The 14,216-nt window shown below is 35.9% G+C and overlaps 1 long non-coding RNA gene across 2 annotated transcripts; it reads left to right on the top strand.

Annotated features, from left to right (window-relative positions):
• The first annotated feature begins 604 nt into the window (after positions 1–604).
• LOC103349092 (uncharacterized) lies at positions 605–3,115 on the top strand. Of its 2 annotated transcripts, XR_517295.3 has the most exons (4): positions 605–968; positions 1,349–1,480; positions 2,196–2,325; positions 2,673–3,115. It is a non-coding gene; the product is annotated as an uncharacterized lncRNA (long non-coding RNA). The 2 variants fall into 2 exon arrangements; XR_517296.3 differs by lacking the exon at positions 2,196–2,325 and having other exon boundaries at positions 612–968; positions 2,673–3,112.
• Positions 3,116–14,216: the final 11,101 nt, after the last annotated feature.

Raw genomic sequence — 14,216 nt, 5'->3', positions numbered from 1 at the left:
TCGTGGTCTCCCATGTGGGTGCAGAGCCCAAGCCCTTGGGCCATCTTCCATTGCTTTCTTGGGCCACAGCAGAGAGCTGTACTGGAAGAGCAGCAACTGGGACAGAATCAGGCTCCCCCAACCAGGACTACAAGCTGGGGTGCCGGCACCGCAGATGGAGGATTAGCCTAGTGCTCTGTGGTGCTGGCCGGAAGACTTCCATTATCAATGCCATCTTAATTTGAGTATAAAGGGTTGCTGAATATTCAATAATTATTGTTGGAAGGCAATTCTGTAGAAAATTTGTAAATACAAATTATCAAAAAATATTTCAGATTATTTTAGAATAATTTGTTCTTGATTATTCTTTATATTGCATAATTTCTATTCCAAATAGAACAAGGTGAAACAACCTTCTCAGATAATGAATCTTACTCTGTTAATATGTAATATGAATGAAGCTGCCACGGGCGTCTCGGGGATTCTGGCCAGCAGACTCAACCCAGTAGTAAAAAGTCAGTAGACTCAACGTGACAGAGGTAGAGAGGAAGGAGGAAAGGAGAGGAGAGAGAGAGAGCTTCCTCCTTACACCCGTGGCTTATATTCAAAATGCGACCAATCAGGAGCAAGCTAGAGTCCATGCATCAGGCACACCAATCCGGTCTCTGTTCACGTGAAGGGCACGCGTCCTTCGGCCAATCAGGTGAGGTGTCACACAGCAGGCAGGCAGGCAGACTCACTGCGGGGGTCCTGGCGCCATCTTGTTGTTTACGGCGACCTTGATTCCTCCACCCCCCGGAGAGCCCCGCCCTTAGGAAACCCCCGGTCAAAACCGAAAGTTAAAACCTCCGCCTAGCGATACCGCCGCGGACTATTCCCTGACATGAAGCTCTAAGATTATTACTGTTTTGTGAAGACATAAAGTTGGATCTTTTAATAACTTAAATCATTATATGCCATCTACTAAATATGTATGAACATGACTACAGGTTTGTTATCAAAGTTAAAGCCTATGTTGAATGCATAATGCCTTGGTTAGGGAAACTGTTTTTGTGATTATAAGACAGAAATTTACTCCACTCACCTAGTCTTATTTTACAATCAAGCCCTGTACTGCAACTTAAAACTATTAACCAATGAACATATAAAGACTTTAAATAACACGTTTTTGAAGAGTGAAGGAATTGAAATGAATGAGCTTAAATGAATTAATCTGAATTAACTGTTTCACCATTGCAGTTCTACAATTTAACAGATATATTAATATTAACGATTTCAAATTAAGTATCAAACCTTAAATAAATCATGCATAGAAATAATTCCTACTTATTTTTTTCTGTATTTTCTTTCTAATATATCTTCATCAAAGCCAAGAAATTACTGAAGACTGAATTGCCAAGCAACATTGTGATGCAAGAAGAAAGCTTATGGATTTAGAATGAAATATGTTCATTTCAACCTAAAACAGGCAATCATGCTGAGCTACCTAATCTAGGAAGAGGTAATGATCTATAACGTAAAATTAGTCTAATTTCAAATGCACATTATTTTCTCACTTCTCTGAATGGATCATTAATTTAAGGTTAAGGCTTTTTTTTCAAATTCCCAAGCATACTACACAAATTGATTTTCCCACTAAGATCCTCTTTTGAAAAAAAAAAAAAAAAAAAAGAAAATCAAGCATAATGATACTTGTACTCCTGAAAGACCCAATTCGATTTTAAGAAGAATTGATTCTTCCATGTATGTAGTAGGTTCTATTTAATATAGCAATTATTTGATTAAAAAAGGAAGCTTAAGCAATTTGCTTTCTTCTCATGTCTCTGGAGTCTGGAATATTTCTCACTGGTGTGTGAACAGTGTAATTTCTGTGTGTGTAAAACTGGATACAGATATTGGTGACAGCTTTGATTCTAAAATGTCTCATGAAAACAAAAATAAGTTATTTTAACTGGGAAATACAATAATCATATACATAATCAATTATATGGATGTATGATTGTTACTGAACTTGTGTTTGTTACAGCAAGCAGGTCATCATAGGAGAGCACATGGGATTCACTCAGTGTAATACAACTTTTAATGTAATCTAATTTTAAATTCATCACATACTTGGGCACTCGAATATATTAAGCTTCCAAAAAAAATGTAAACCCTTTATCAAACGGGGTCCATGCCTCGCTCCAATTCCTGACCCAAGCCTTCTTCTGGTACAGGTCTTGGGATTCAGTGATGATGCTCCAAACCATTGAGTCCTTACCAACCACATAGGAGACCTGAATTAAACTCCTAGCTGCTGACTTTGGAAACTGGCCCAGCTTCCACACATCCGGAGAATGAAGCAGGGTATAGGAGTTTTCTCTCTCTCCATTATTCTCTCTATTTCTCTTTCTGTCTTTCCTTCTCTGTGTGAGTGTGTGTGTGTGTGTCTAACCCTCAAACACACAATTGAAAAATACAGTATAAAGTATCTTTAAGTAAATATTTAAATAAATATATATTTAAATGAAGATCTGGGAAATTTATATGTATAAGCTTTTATGTATATAAAGTTACTTATATATGTATATAACTTATTTTACTATTCAAGATTTCATGGGGAATCATTAGCCTTTTTTTAAGAAAAAATAGTGGTAAACTTTCATTCCTGACATTTTCTTATCCATGTTGTTGTTTATTCTATTTTATCACAGTTCTTCAGGAAAGAATATATACGAACAAGATCACTGCAGCATATAAATATATTTTTGTCAATTTGTGAGCCACCAGCAGAACCCTTTATTCCTGCACTTCATTCCTCTAAAACTGAATAAAGTCTAACTTTGTGTATACTAGATATCTACAGATGACACTCAGCATTATCATTTCTTTACTATTCTAGATGACATTTTACCAGGGACTTATTGCTTCATTGCTGAATGACTATCTGGATACATTTCAAACAACAGTCTTGTAAATATCTATCTATCAGCTATCAATTATCATCTATTTTCTTGTAAAGTTAAAGTCAGATTAAGTCGCAATAAATTGCTAGTGATGTTTGTGAACTATGATTAATAAAATATTCATTTAATAAGTAACCTTTATCCAGAAAGTCTTTATTTCTAGAAGCCCACAGATATTTTGAAAAGAATAAAGAAAGCTTAAAATTGGAAATGTGGATGTATCATCATTGTTCACATATGGTATAATACTATTGAATGTATACACACACAGATACACACACACACACAGTGTGTATATATATATATATATATATATATATATATACTGGCAATGAATTTAACCTGAAAGAATTAATTTGCCAACATATTACACTTGATAAATTTTTCTAAAAATCATTATAATGAACAGGCACCCTAGAAAAGTAACTGTGCTTGAATATTTTATTCTAACAAGAGAGAAAGTAAATTATTTTCATGATTATTGTATATGTCCTCCCTGAACATGTATGTTAAAGTTCAAGACCCTAATGGGATGATATTTGATGATGAAGCCAGTGGAAGCTAATTTATTTTAGATAAAGTCATTAGGATGAGGCACCTTATAAGACGAACAGAGACTGAAGCTCTCTCTCTTAGCCCTATGAGAACACTTCAGGAAATTTACCATCTGCAAGCCAAAACGAAAGCCTTCACCGGATCCTTACCATGTTAGCATCTTGATCTTGGACTTTCAGCTCACAGACTGTGAAACAGAAACAAAGCAGCAGAAAAACAGTAAATTCAACAATAATTAAAAATAGTTAAAGGATGTGTGTTTGATATGCTCACTTTGCCACACCAGTTGTACTCTGTAACCTGTTCCAACTTTTTACCTTTTTTCTCAGTACAGGGAGCCTGATCTGTATCTCCAGTTTTTCTTATGTAAAACTATAGAATCACTAGAAGCGTACACATACGTGGTGGAGAAGATCAAAGCAAAAAGAATGGGGTCACTGTAATTATTGCTGGGCCAATTCTTTCCAGTTTTACCATGGGCAGGCAGGGTCTGACCTGCTACCCTATCACATGATACTATGCCCACAATAATTTCTTACTTTTAAACTTAAGGTGGTTCTTGAACTCTAATCTTACTAGTTAAAATTTCTAAATTATCACTTTCCAGGTCCCATTTCTACCAAAGACTTTGAAAAATCTGAATTATGTCAGGGAGGCATAGGCACAAGTCAAACTCAACCATGTTTGATTAATGAAGAAATCAATGGGGTGACTCTGTAAATGTCATAGAAAACAAAAGGAGACTAAAGGTTTGCATATAAAATTATGAATAAAATGTAATAGTACAGGTGAACTGAAGAGAAACTATAATAAAGAATATCATCAAGGTAAAATTAGGGTCAAATTTTTCTACAGATTTGGTAAAATAAAATTGATATTATTGAACAATTGGGTGACAAAGCTGTTTACATAATATACATATGTAGTTAGAACAAAGGATTGTCGAGGTACATACATTTTGCAAATGCAAAAGGACACCCAGTTAAATTTGAATAACAGAGCAACAGCAATTGTTGCTATGATATTTATTGCTTATTTAGAATTCAGATTTCACTGGCAAGTCAATATTTTAACTGAAAATTCAAGCAAGGGAATAAGATATCTGTTCACAGCTCACTGAAATGTCTACACTATTAAAAATGTACTCAATAATCACAGACGCTTGCTTTCAGCCCAGTAGGTATCAATAATTCTCCTTACTTTAAATATAATTTGCTAAATTATTATTTAAAGCCCCAAGCAGTTTTCTCTTATTAAGATGTTAAAATCTAATCATTTTTAACATACAAACTAAAAGAGCAGTCTAGAAAAAAAACATAAAATTATGTTTTCCTTTTAATAAAATTAGTAAAGCATTCTTAAAAGTTCTTATTGTGGGGTAAAGCTGCTGCCTGCAGTGCCAGCATCTCATATGGGCACCGGTACAAGTCCCAGCTGCTCCACTTCTGTTCCAGTTCTCTGCTATGGCCTGGGAAAGCACTGCGAGATGACCCAAAGGCATGGGCCCCTGCATCCACATGGGAGACCCAGAAGAAGCTCCTGGCTCCTGGCTTCTGATCAGTGCAGCTTCAGCTATTGAGGCTAAATGAGGAGTGAACCAGCAGATGGAAGATCTCTCTCCCTCTCTTTTCTCTCTCTCCCCCTCCCTCTCTCTCTGCTCTGCCTCTCTGTAACTCTGCTTTCAAACAAATAAATAAATCTTTAAAAATTGATATTGTGAATTTTAGTGTATATCCTCAAGATATGAAATCAATCGTACATTCATCCATACAATATATTGAGTAACACTGTATTTCATTATCTTCAGTGCTAAGATTGAACAGTCAATGAATAAAGCCAAATTCCTAATTTCAAAAGATTACATATTTTTAAAATAAAAGTAGATTGGAAGCCACAGTTTACATAAACGTCAATGCCATCCACACATGGTCTTGTAATCAAAAAGTAAATCAGTCCTATTTCTGTGATACATTAATCATAAATGAAACATAAAATGTAAGCTTAACATCCTTGGACACGATTCAGTGAAATTAAACCAATTGTGACAAATCTGCTTAAACAGTTTCCCTTGCTCTAAAAGAGTTTTATTATTTTATAGCCAATCACAAAGGTCAACATAGTCCCACCTCCATCATGTTTGATATACTGTACAGTAGGGGCCAGCACAGTGGCACAGCAGGTTAAAGTCCCAGGTTGCAGTGCCGGCATCCAGTACAGACACTGTTTCAATTCCCTGCTGCTCTACTTCCAATGGAGCTCCCAGCTAATACTCCTAAAAAATCAGCGGAGCATGGCCCAAGTCCTTGGGCCCCTGCACCCATGTTAGAGACCTGGAAGAAAGCCTGGCTCCTGCATTTGATCAGCTCTGCACTGGCCACTGTAGCCAGTAGGGGAATGAACCAGCAGATGGATGACCTCTCTCAAGATCTCTCTATAACTGCGTCTTTCAAGAAAATAAGTAAAATAAATCTTAAAATAATAGATAAATATACTGTATGGTATATGTTGTGTTAAGCTTCTTACCATGTTTGGTTTATGTTTTTTTATTTCTTCAGTTGTTGTTTGTGTGAAAAATGAACTTAAAATTTTCCTACATTGATCTGATTTTTATTTCTACCCTTTCAGATATGCTACTTTTATAATGCTGAATAATATTCCATTGTTAAGTTTACTCTATATTCTTATTAGTCATTCAACTATCAATGGACATTTAAGTTGTTTATACTTCATGACTACTGTGACTAAGGCTACAATGAACATGAGTTTGCAGATAACCTTTCAAAATCCAAATTTAAATTATTTGGATATGTACCCAGAAGTTAGGTTACTGAATCATATGAAAATATTTTTAATATTTTAAATAAGCATCATTTTCCATAATGGAAGAATAATTTTACATTCCCACCAATTATGTACAAGAATTCAAATTTTTCAACATCATCACCAACACACATACCTAATAGTGATTACAGGTTTGAGGTTACAGTTTTCACATACATTTCCCTGGTGATTAATGATGTTGAAAATTTGCACTTCAGCTTTAGAGAAATAACTGTCGAAGTACTTTTCTCATGTTTTAATAGGGTATTTTATTTTTTTACTATTGATTTATTGGAATTGCTCATACATTTTTGAAACTGTTGTCTTATCAAATACATCCTTTGTGTATTCTCCCATTCCTTTTGTTGATTGTTTCATCTGTTGTATAGAAACTTTTAGTTTGATATAACTCCACTTGTGTGTTTTGCTATTGTCACCTGTTATTTTGATATTTATACCCAAGAAATCACTACCAAAACTAATATACCCCTTATTTCCACACTGTCTCAGTTTTGCTATATTTTAATAATTCATACCAACAACAACTGTTTGTCAACAGTGGATGGGATAAAATCCAACACAATTTCTTCACATGTTATTTAGTTACAGCTAATACAAACTAAATTCCAGCTGGCAAGTTAAGACCAATTTTCAACTTTTAACCAGACATGTGCTAATGTTCCCAGACAACTAACTTAGTAAATCCAGTATATGACTTAGTCTATGTGGAGACCACATCTTATGCTTTCATGTTAACTTGTCTCCTTTGACAAAGTGTTAATCAAGATACATAAAATTGTATTAGCTAATTCATAGAGTTTCTCTTGGCACAAGATGGAATTCAGGAACAATTCTATTATCCAGTAATATTTGGCTGAAATTGATATAAATTTTTGACAGGCAAATGAATGAATGAGAATCTAGAAGACATCCAGAGGCATTTACAGATGTTTTCATGGGAAATTCAAAAGTAAATTTAGGAAAAGTAAGCAAAATTTTCTTCTATGAGGAATCACTTAACATAAATTAAAAATGCAATATTAATATTTCTTTGTCTCATCTCTAGTATATCATCTGCAGGGCGCTCCAAAAATTGGCCAGGGGATGTTGAAGAAATCAACATGGCTTCTGGAATATCACTCAGCCTAAAAATGAAATTCTGACATTTGCAAGAAAATGTATAAAATGGAGATCATTATGCTCAGTGAAGTAAGTCAGACACAAAAAGACAAATCTCACATTTTTCCCATGTAGATATTAATATATAGAGAAAATAAAAATTGTTGCAGCATAGCGGGTTAAACAGCCGCCTGGAGCAACAGCATCCCATAAGGGTGCTGCTTGGAGTCCCAGCTCGTGTGCTTCCAATACAGCGCCCTGCTGATATGCCTGGGAAAGCAGAGGCTGGGTCACCCAAGTGCTTGGACCCCTGGAGCCATGTGGAAGACTCAGAAGAAGCGCCTGGCTTCTGACTTTGGCTTGACCCAGATCCAACCATTGTAGCCATTTTGGGGGAATGAACCAATGGATGGAAGACTTCTCTCTGTCTCTTCCTCTCTATAACTCTGTCTTCCAAATAAGTTCAATAATTGTTAAAAAAAAAATCTTCTTCAACAGTCTTTTGTTGTTGCTTCTGTTGTTTCCTTCTTTCTTAAGTAAATGATCCCAACCTTCACCAAACCACATGCCATGATTTCAAAGCTCCTCTGCAACTTCTGTGAAATTTAATTCCTATCGAGATATTAAAGGGTGGTTTCGGTAGGAAACAAGTTGAACCTTTGAACCATTTAATTAGGACTCTGGTGCTATAAGGGTTTAATCCAGTAATACTATTACGTGACTAATGAATTAATGTGTCAATAGGCTATAGAAAGAGTGGGTCTGCTATAAAAGCCAGTTTGGCTAGGTTTTACATAAACTTCTCAGTTGACAATGATGCCTTGTGCCACACTGGGATATTTTTCAGCTTGAAGAGTATCACTACAGGTGAATGCTTAATCTTGGACTAGATCCATGAGTCAAAATAAAGCTGCTTTCTTTATAATTTATCCAAGAGAATACCAAGAATATATGAACATGATACCAATCAACTATGGATGATTGATAGTGCCAGCCAACTCTTGAATAGCTTTTATGACAAAAATGTCCCATTGTCAGATAGTAATTAGTTTAGGAGTCTGAACACATGTCTTCTTCTCAGTTCTCTGATATATTCAAGAAAAGCATTCACTGTAAGTTTTCAAGTTTGTTGTAAATGGAGAAATAGTTATTTTGTTTTTCTTCTTGCACTGGATATTCATTTTCATGTTGAGATGAAGCTATGCTCATTATAGTTCAAAAATTTTACTTCTCTGTTGGGATCTTTTCTTGTACTAGTATGCCACTTTTTTTTTATCTTTTTTTGTTTATGTGTAAATTACCTATTTAAGATGAGTTCCCATTTGTAATCCAGACTATCTTCACTGTTTTTATGGTAATAGTAATAGTCCTTGATACAGTTTGAGAGCAAACGCTTTGCTAAGTATTTATGCTACATTTCTTTTGTAATTCTGAATTTTGTGTGTTTAAACTTTTAGCAATATTTTTGTTTTGCATTGGTTTATTAGCAAAATGGTAAGTTTTAATAAAATATTACTTGTTATTTTTTTGAAAGGCAAAACAACTGCGCAAAAGGTGGAGAAAAGGAGAGAGGAGGGGAGAGAGAAAGAAAGAGAGATAAAGAGAGATAGAGAGAGAGAGAGAGAGAGAGAGAGAGAGAGAGAGATGTTACATCTGCCTGTTTACTCCCCAAATGACCATGAAAGCCAAGTCTGGGAAAGGCTGAATCAAAGAGACAGGAGCCCCATGCTGATCTCTTGCTGATCTCATATATGATTGGCAGGATATTAAGTACCTGGACTATCATCCACTTATTTCCCATCTGTGTTAGCAGGAAGCTAGATTAGAAGTAGTGCAGCAGAGACTCAAACTGGCACTGATATGACATGCCATTCTCATAAGAAGTGGCTTAATCCACTGTGTCACAACACCAACTCCCAAATATACTTCATTACTGATGTTGTTTTGGATTTTAAAATAATTTCCCAGGTCAATATTATGTGCTAGAGGGTTAAGTCAACACTGTGATGCTGAATCCAATATTAGGGTGTCAGTTAGAATCCTAGCTACTCCTCTGATCCAGCGTCCTGCTAATACGCCTGAGATGACAGCAAATAGTGGCCCAAGTTCTTTGGTCCCTGTTTTCCATGTGAGAGTTCTGAATGGAGTTTCTGCCTCTTGGCTTTGAACTGACCCAGCCTTGGCTATTGAAATAAATTGGAGAATCAATCAGCAGATAAAATATACCTCTCCCTCCCTTTCTCTCTCTCTCTCTCTCTCTCTCTCTCTCTCTCTCTTGATCTCTGTAACCCTGCCTTTTGAGTAAATAAATAAATACTTAAGAATAATAATTTATTAATATATTGAAGCAATAATCTATGTCATTATGCTACATATCAATTTTTTAATTTTGTATAGTTGAAATTATAAAAAGTTTTAATAAACATATAAAATTATACAAAACTATGATGTTTCATTACATGTACATATTGCAGAATGTCCAACCAGGTAAATATATTTCTTCTTTCATGCACTTAATATTTATTTATAATAAAAACATCCCAAATCCTATATTTCCAGCTTTTAATAGATTGACAGTACCTTAATCATACTTATGGTCACCTCACCATGCAATAGAACACAACAATTTATTATTCCTATTTTTTTAAAGATTTATTTATTTATTTTGAAAGTCAGAATTACACAGAGAGAGGAGAGACAGAGAGAGAGAGGAAGGTCTTCCTTCACTCCCCAATTGGCCGGCCAGATCTGTGCTGATCCAATGCCAGGAGCCAGGAGCATCTTCTTGGTCTCCCATGTTGGTGCAGGGGCCCAAGGACTTGGACCATCCTCCACTGCCTTCCCGGGCCACAGCAGAGAGCTGGATGGGAAAAGGAGAAACCGGGTCTCGAACTGGTGCCCCTATGGGGTGCCAGTGCTTCAGGCCAGGGCATTAACGCTCTGTGCCACAGCACCAGTTTATTATTAGTCCTATTGAACCCTAAGCTAAAATGAACCCTCCCCATTACGCCATCCTGTCCCAGACTTTGGTAACCATTATTATATTGTTAACGTTTATGAGATGATCTATTATTTTGGATACCACATGAGTAAGATCATGTGATCTTGTCTAACTGTGCTTGCCTTATTTCACCTAACATCGTGACCTCCAGTTTTAACCCTGTTGTTGCAAATGCCAAGGTTTCATCTTTTGTGGCAGAGTAATATTCCATTTTGCATGTGCACCACATTTATTTTTCATCCATTCATAAGTGCATAAGCATTTCTGCTGTTTCCATCTCTTGGTTATTGTGAATAGAGCTGCAAAAAAGTAAGAGTTCTGTTGTGTCGTTAGCAGAGAGATTCCATTTCCCATGGACATATGTAAAGTAGTGGAATTGCTGGATCATTTGATAGTTGTATTTTTAGTTTTGTGAAGAACCTCTATACGGTTTTCAACAATGGCTGACCTAATTTACATTCCCACTTAAAATACACAAGGTTTCCCTTTTCTCCATATCATCAACAATGCATTTTTTTTTTCATTTTTACCAATACCCCATTTGTTCTGTAGTGAGGTGATACTTCATTATGGTTTTGACCTACATTTTCCTGAGGATAGGTGATGTTAAGCATTTTTTTCTTGTACTTGCCATCCTTGTATGTATTCCTTTCAGAAATGTCTGTGAAAACTTACTGCATATTTCTCAACTGTTTTTATTTGTTTTTTCCTGATATTCAATTGTTTGAATATTCTACATATTCTGCTATTAGCCCCCTATATAGCCTGAAAATATTTTCTCCCATTCTGTAAATTGTCTCTTCACGCTGTTTCATTTGCTGTGCAAAATCTCTTTAGTATGATGAACTCCCATTTTGTCTAATTTTCCTTTTATTTTCACTGCTTTTGTTACCAGCCTGCTTATTGATAATCCAAAATATTAATAAGCCATGTGGTCTCTTGCCACGAATTCAGAGAAGAATTCTGAATACTGGCACAAATAAAACAGGCACTGTTGTAAGTCTGAAGCTTTTTATCTAGTGAAAGAAATGCATAGGAGAGTGAGGGCCCTATCTAGAAGATAGAGGGAAATCTGATTCATCCCGAGCATCAGGAGCCAGCCCCTTGGAGGAGCATGTAGGCTGGGAGGCATGAAGCCAGTGGCCTAAAGGCCCCAGGCCCCGTTGGCACAGGGCAGCAAGGGGAGTCAGGGTAGCGAGGAAGGGCATAGGAAAAAAGGGCAACATGAGCTGGGCCAACCTTGCTTCAGGCCTTAAGTCTACTTCAAAAGGGGAGTGGTGAACTACCCTGATTGGTGTGGTCAAGTTGGGGATGAGATCACACAGTGGGTGTGGTGAAGGTGTGGCCTTCCAGCTCTTAAACCTGATCAATTTTATACTATATGCCTGCCTACAACACTTCAGAGACTTGATTCAAAAATCCTTGCTCATGCTGAAGTCCTGAAGTGATTTCCCTTTGTTTGAAAAGTTTAGGTCTCAAATTTAACTCTATAAGCTAATTTGAGTTGATTTTTGTACATGGATCTATATACATATATATATATATATATAATCTCAAACAATTTGATATATATATCTCTATACATATATATATATATATATAATCTCAAACAATTTGATTCGTCTGCATATGTTTATCCCACCTTTCCAACATGATTTATTTAATAACATCCAATTTCCATTGTATGTTCTTAGGAATTTTGTCAAAGACCAGTTGTCTGTAAAGGCACAGATTTCCTTCTAGGGTCTCCATCTCTTCTGTAGGACTAAGGAGCTCTTTATCTGCCAATATTTTATTAATTAATCTATTTTTTCTATAAAGTCGGGTAGTGTAATATTTTCTGCTTGGTTGTTTTTATTCAAGATTACTGTGCCAATCTGGGTCTGATTCCATACAAATTTTAATAGTGCTTTTTTCTAAATCTGTGAAAAAACAGCATGGTAATCTTGATGACAATTGCAATAAATCTACAAATTACTTTGGAATTTTGATAATGATTGCATTAAACCTGTAAATTACTTAGAATTTATCACTAACTGAAGTAATTTTTGTCTTATTTATTTTCTTACAAATTTTTCTCTCTCCCACTGATAAAATGTGTTCCCTGAAGCCAGAGTCTTTGATTCTCTTGTTCTCTGAAATATTCTCATTGCATGCAACTCAGTTGGCACTCAGTAATCATTTTTTGATGTTGAAAATGCATAAAAGATGGCAAATGTAATGCTAAATTAGGAATTTCAGTATATATAATATACATGGTTTCTAATACATTGATTCTAGTAATAAATGCTTATTAGTGAAACACTGCTATTTTACAAGAAAATATGTTTTTTTTTAAACTTTTATTTAATGAATATAAATTTCCAAAGTACAGCTTATGGATTACAATGGCTTCCCCCACCCATAACGTCCCTCCCACCTGCAACCCTCCCCTTTCCCACTCCCTCTCCATTCACATCAAGATTCATTTTCGTTTCTCTTTGTATACAGAAGATCAGTTTAGCATCCATTAAGTAAGATTTCAACAGTTTGCTCCCACACAGAAACATAAAATGAAAAATACTGTTTGAGTACTAGTTATAGCATTAAATCTCAATGTATAGCACACTAAGGACAAAGATCCTACATGAGGAGTAAGTGAACAGTGACTAATGTTGTTGACTTAACAAATTGACGCTCCTGTTTATGGCATCAGTAATCACCCTAGGCTCTTGTCATGAGCTGCCAAGGCTGTGGAAGCCCCCTGAGTTCACTGACTCTGATAATTTTTAGACAAGGTCATGGTCAAAGTGGAAGTTCTCTCCTCCCTTAAGAGAAAGCTACCTCCTTCTTTGATGACCCGTTCTTTCCACTGGGATCTCACTTGCAGAGATCTTTCATTTAGGTGTTTTTTTTGTTTGTTTGTTTGTTTTTTTGTTTGTTTTTTTTTTTCCCAGAGTGTCTTGGCTTCCCATGCCTGAAATACTCTCATGGGCTTTTCATCCAGATCTGCATGCCTTAAGGGCTGATTCTGAGGCCAGAGTGCTGTTTAGGACATCTGTCATTCTATGGGTCTGCTGTGTATCTCACTTCCCATGTTGGATCGTTCTCTCCCTTTTTGATTCTATCAGCTAGTATTTGCAGACACTAGTCTTGTTTATGTGATCCCTTTGGTTCTTAGTCCTATCATTATGATCAATTGTGAACAGAAATTGATCACTGGGACTAGTGAGATGGCATTGGTACATGCCACCTTGATGGGATTGAATTGGAATCCCCTGGTATGTTTCTAACTCTACTGTTTGAGGTAAGTCAGCTTGAGCATGTCCCAAACTGCACATCTCTTCCCTCACTTATTCCTACTCTTATATTTAACAGCAATCACTTTTCAGTTAAGTTTCAGCACTTAAGAAGAATTGTGTATTGATTACAGTATTCAACCAAAAGTATTATGTAGAACAAACAAACAAAAAAAAATACTAAGAGGGATAACATATCAAGTTGCTCATCAACAGTCAGGGTGAGGGCTGATCAAGTCACCGTTTCTCATAGTGTTCATTTCACTTTAACAGGTTTCCTTTTTGGTGCTCAGTTAGTTGTCACCTATCAAGGAGAACAAGTGGTATTTGTCCCTTTGGGATTGGCTTATTTCATTCAGCATAATGTTTTCCAAATTCCTAACAGGGATCACTTTTCAGTTAAAATTTAAACACCTAAGAATAATTGTGTGTTATGTTATATACATGAGTCAACATTATCCGAAATTTTAGAAATAGTACTTTAGAGCTGGTGCTGTGGCTCAGTAGGCTAATCCTCCG

This window comes from Oryctolagus cuniculus, chromosome 9 (genome assembly GCF_964237555.1).
Source record: "Oryctolagus cuniculus chromosome 9, mOryCun1.1, whole genome shotgun sequence".
Lineage (NCBI taxonomy): Eukaryota > Metazoa > Chordata > Mammalia > Lagomorpha > Leporidae > Oryctolagus > Oryctolagus cuniculus.
Note: the sequence above shows the minus strand (reverse complement) of the source record. Positions and strands in the feature narration are given on the sequence as shown.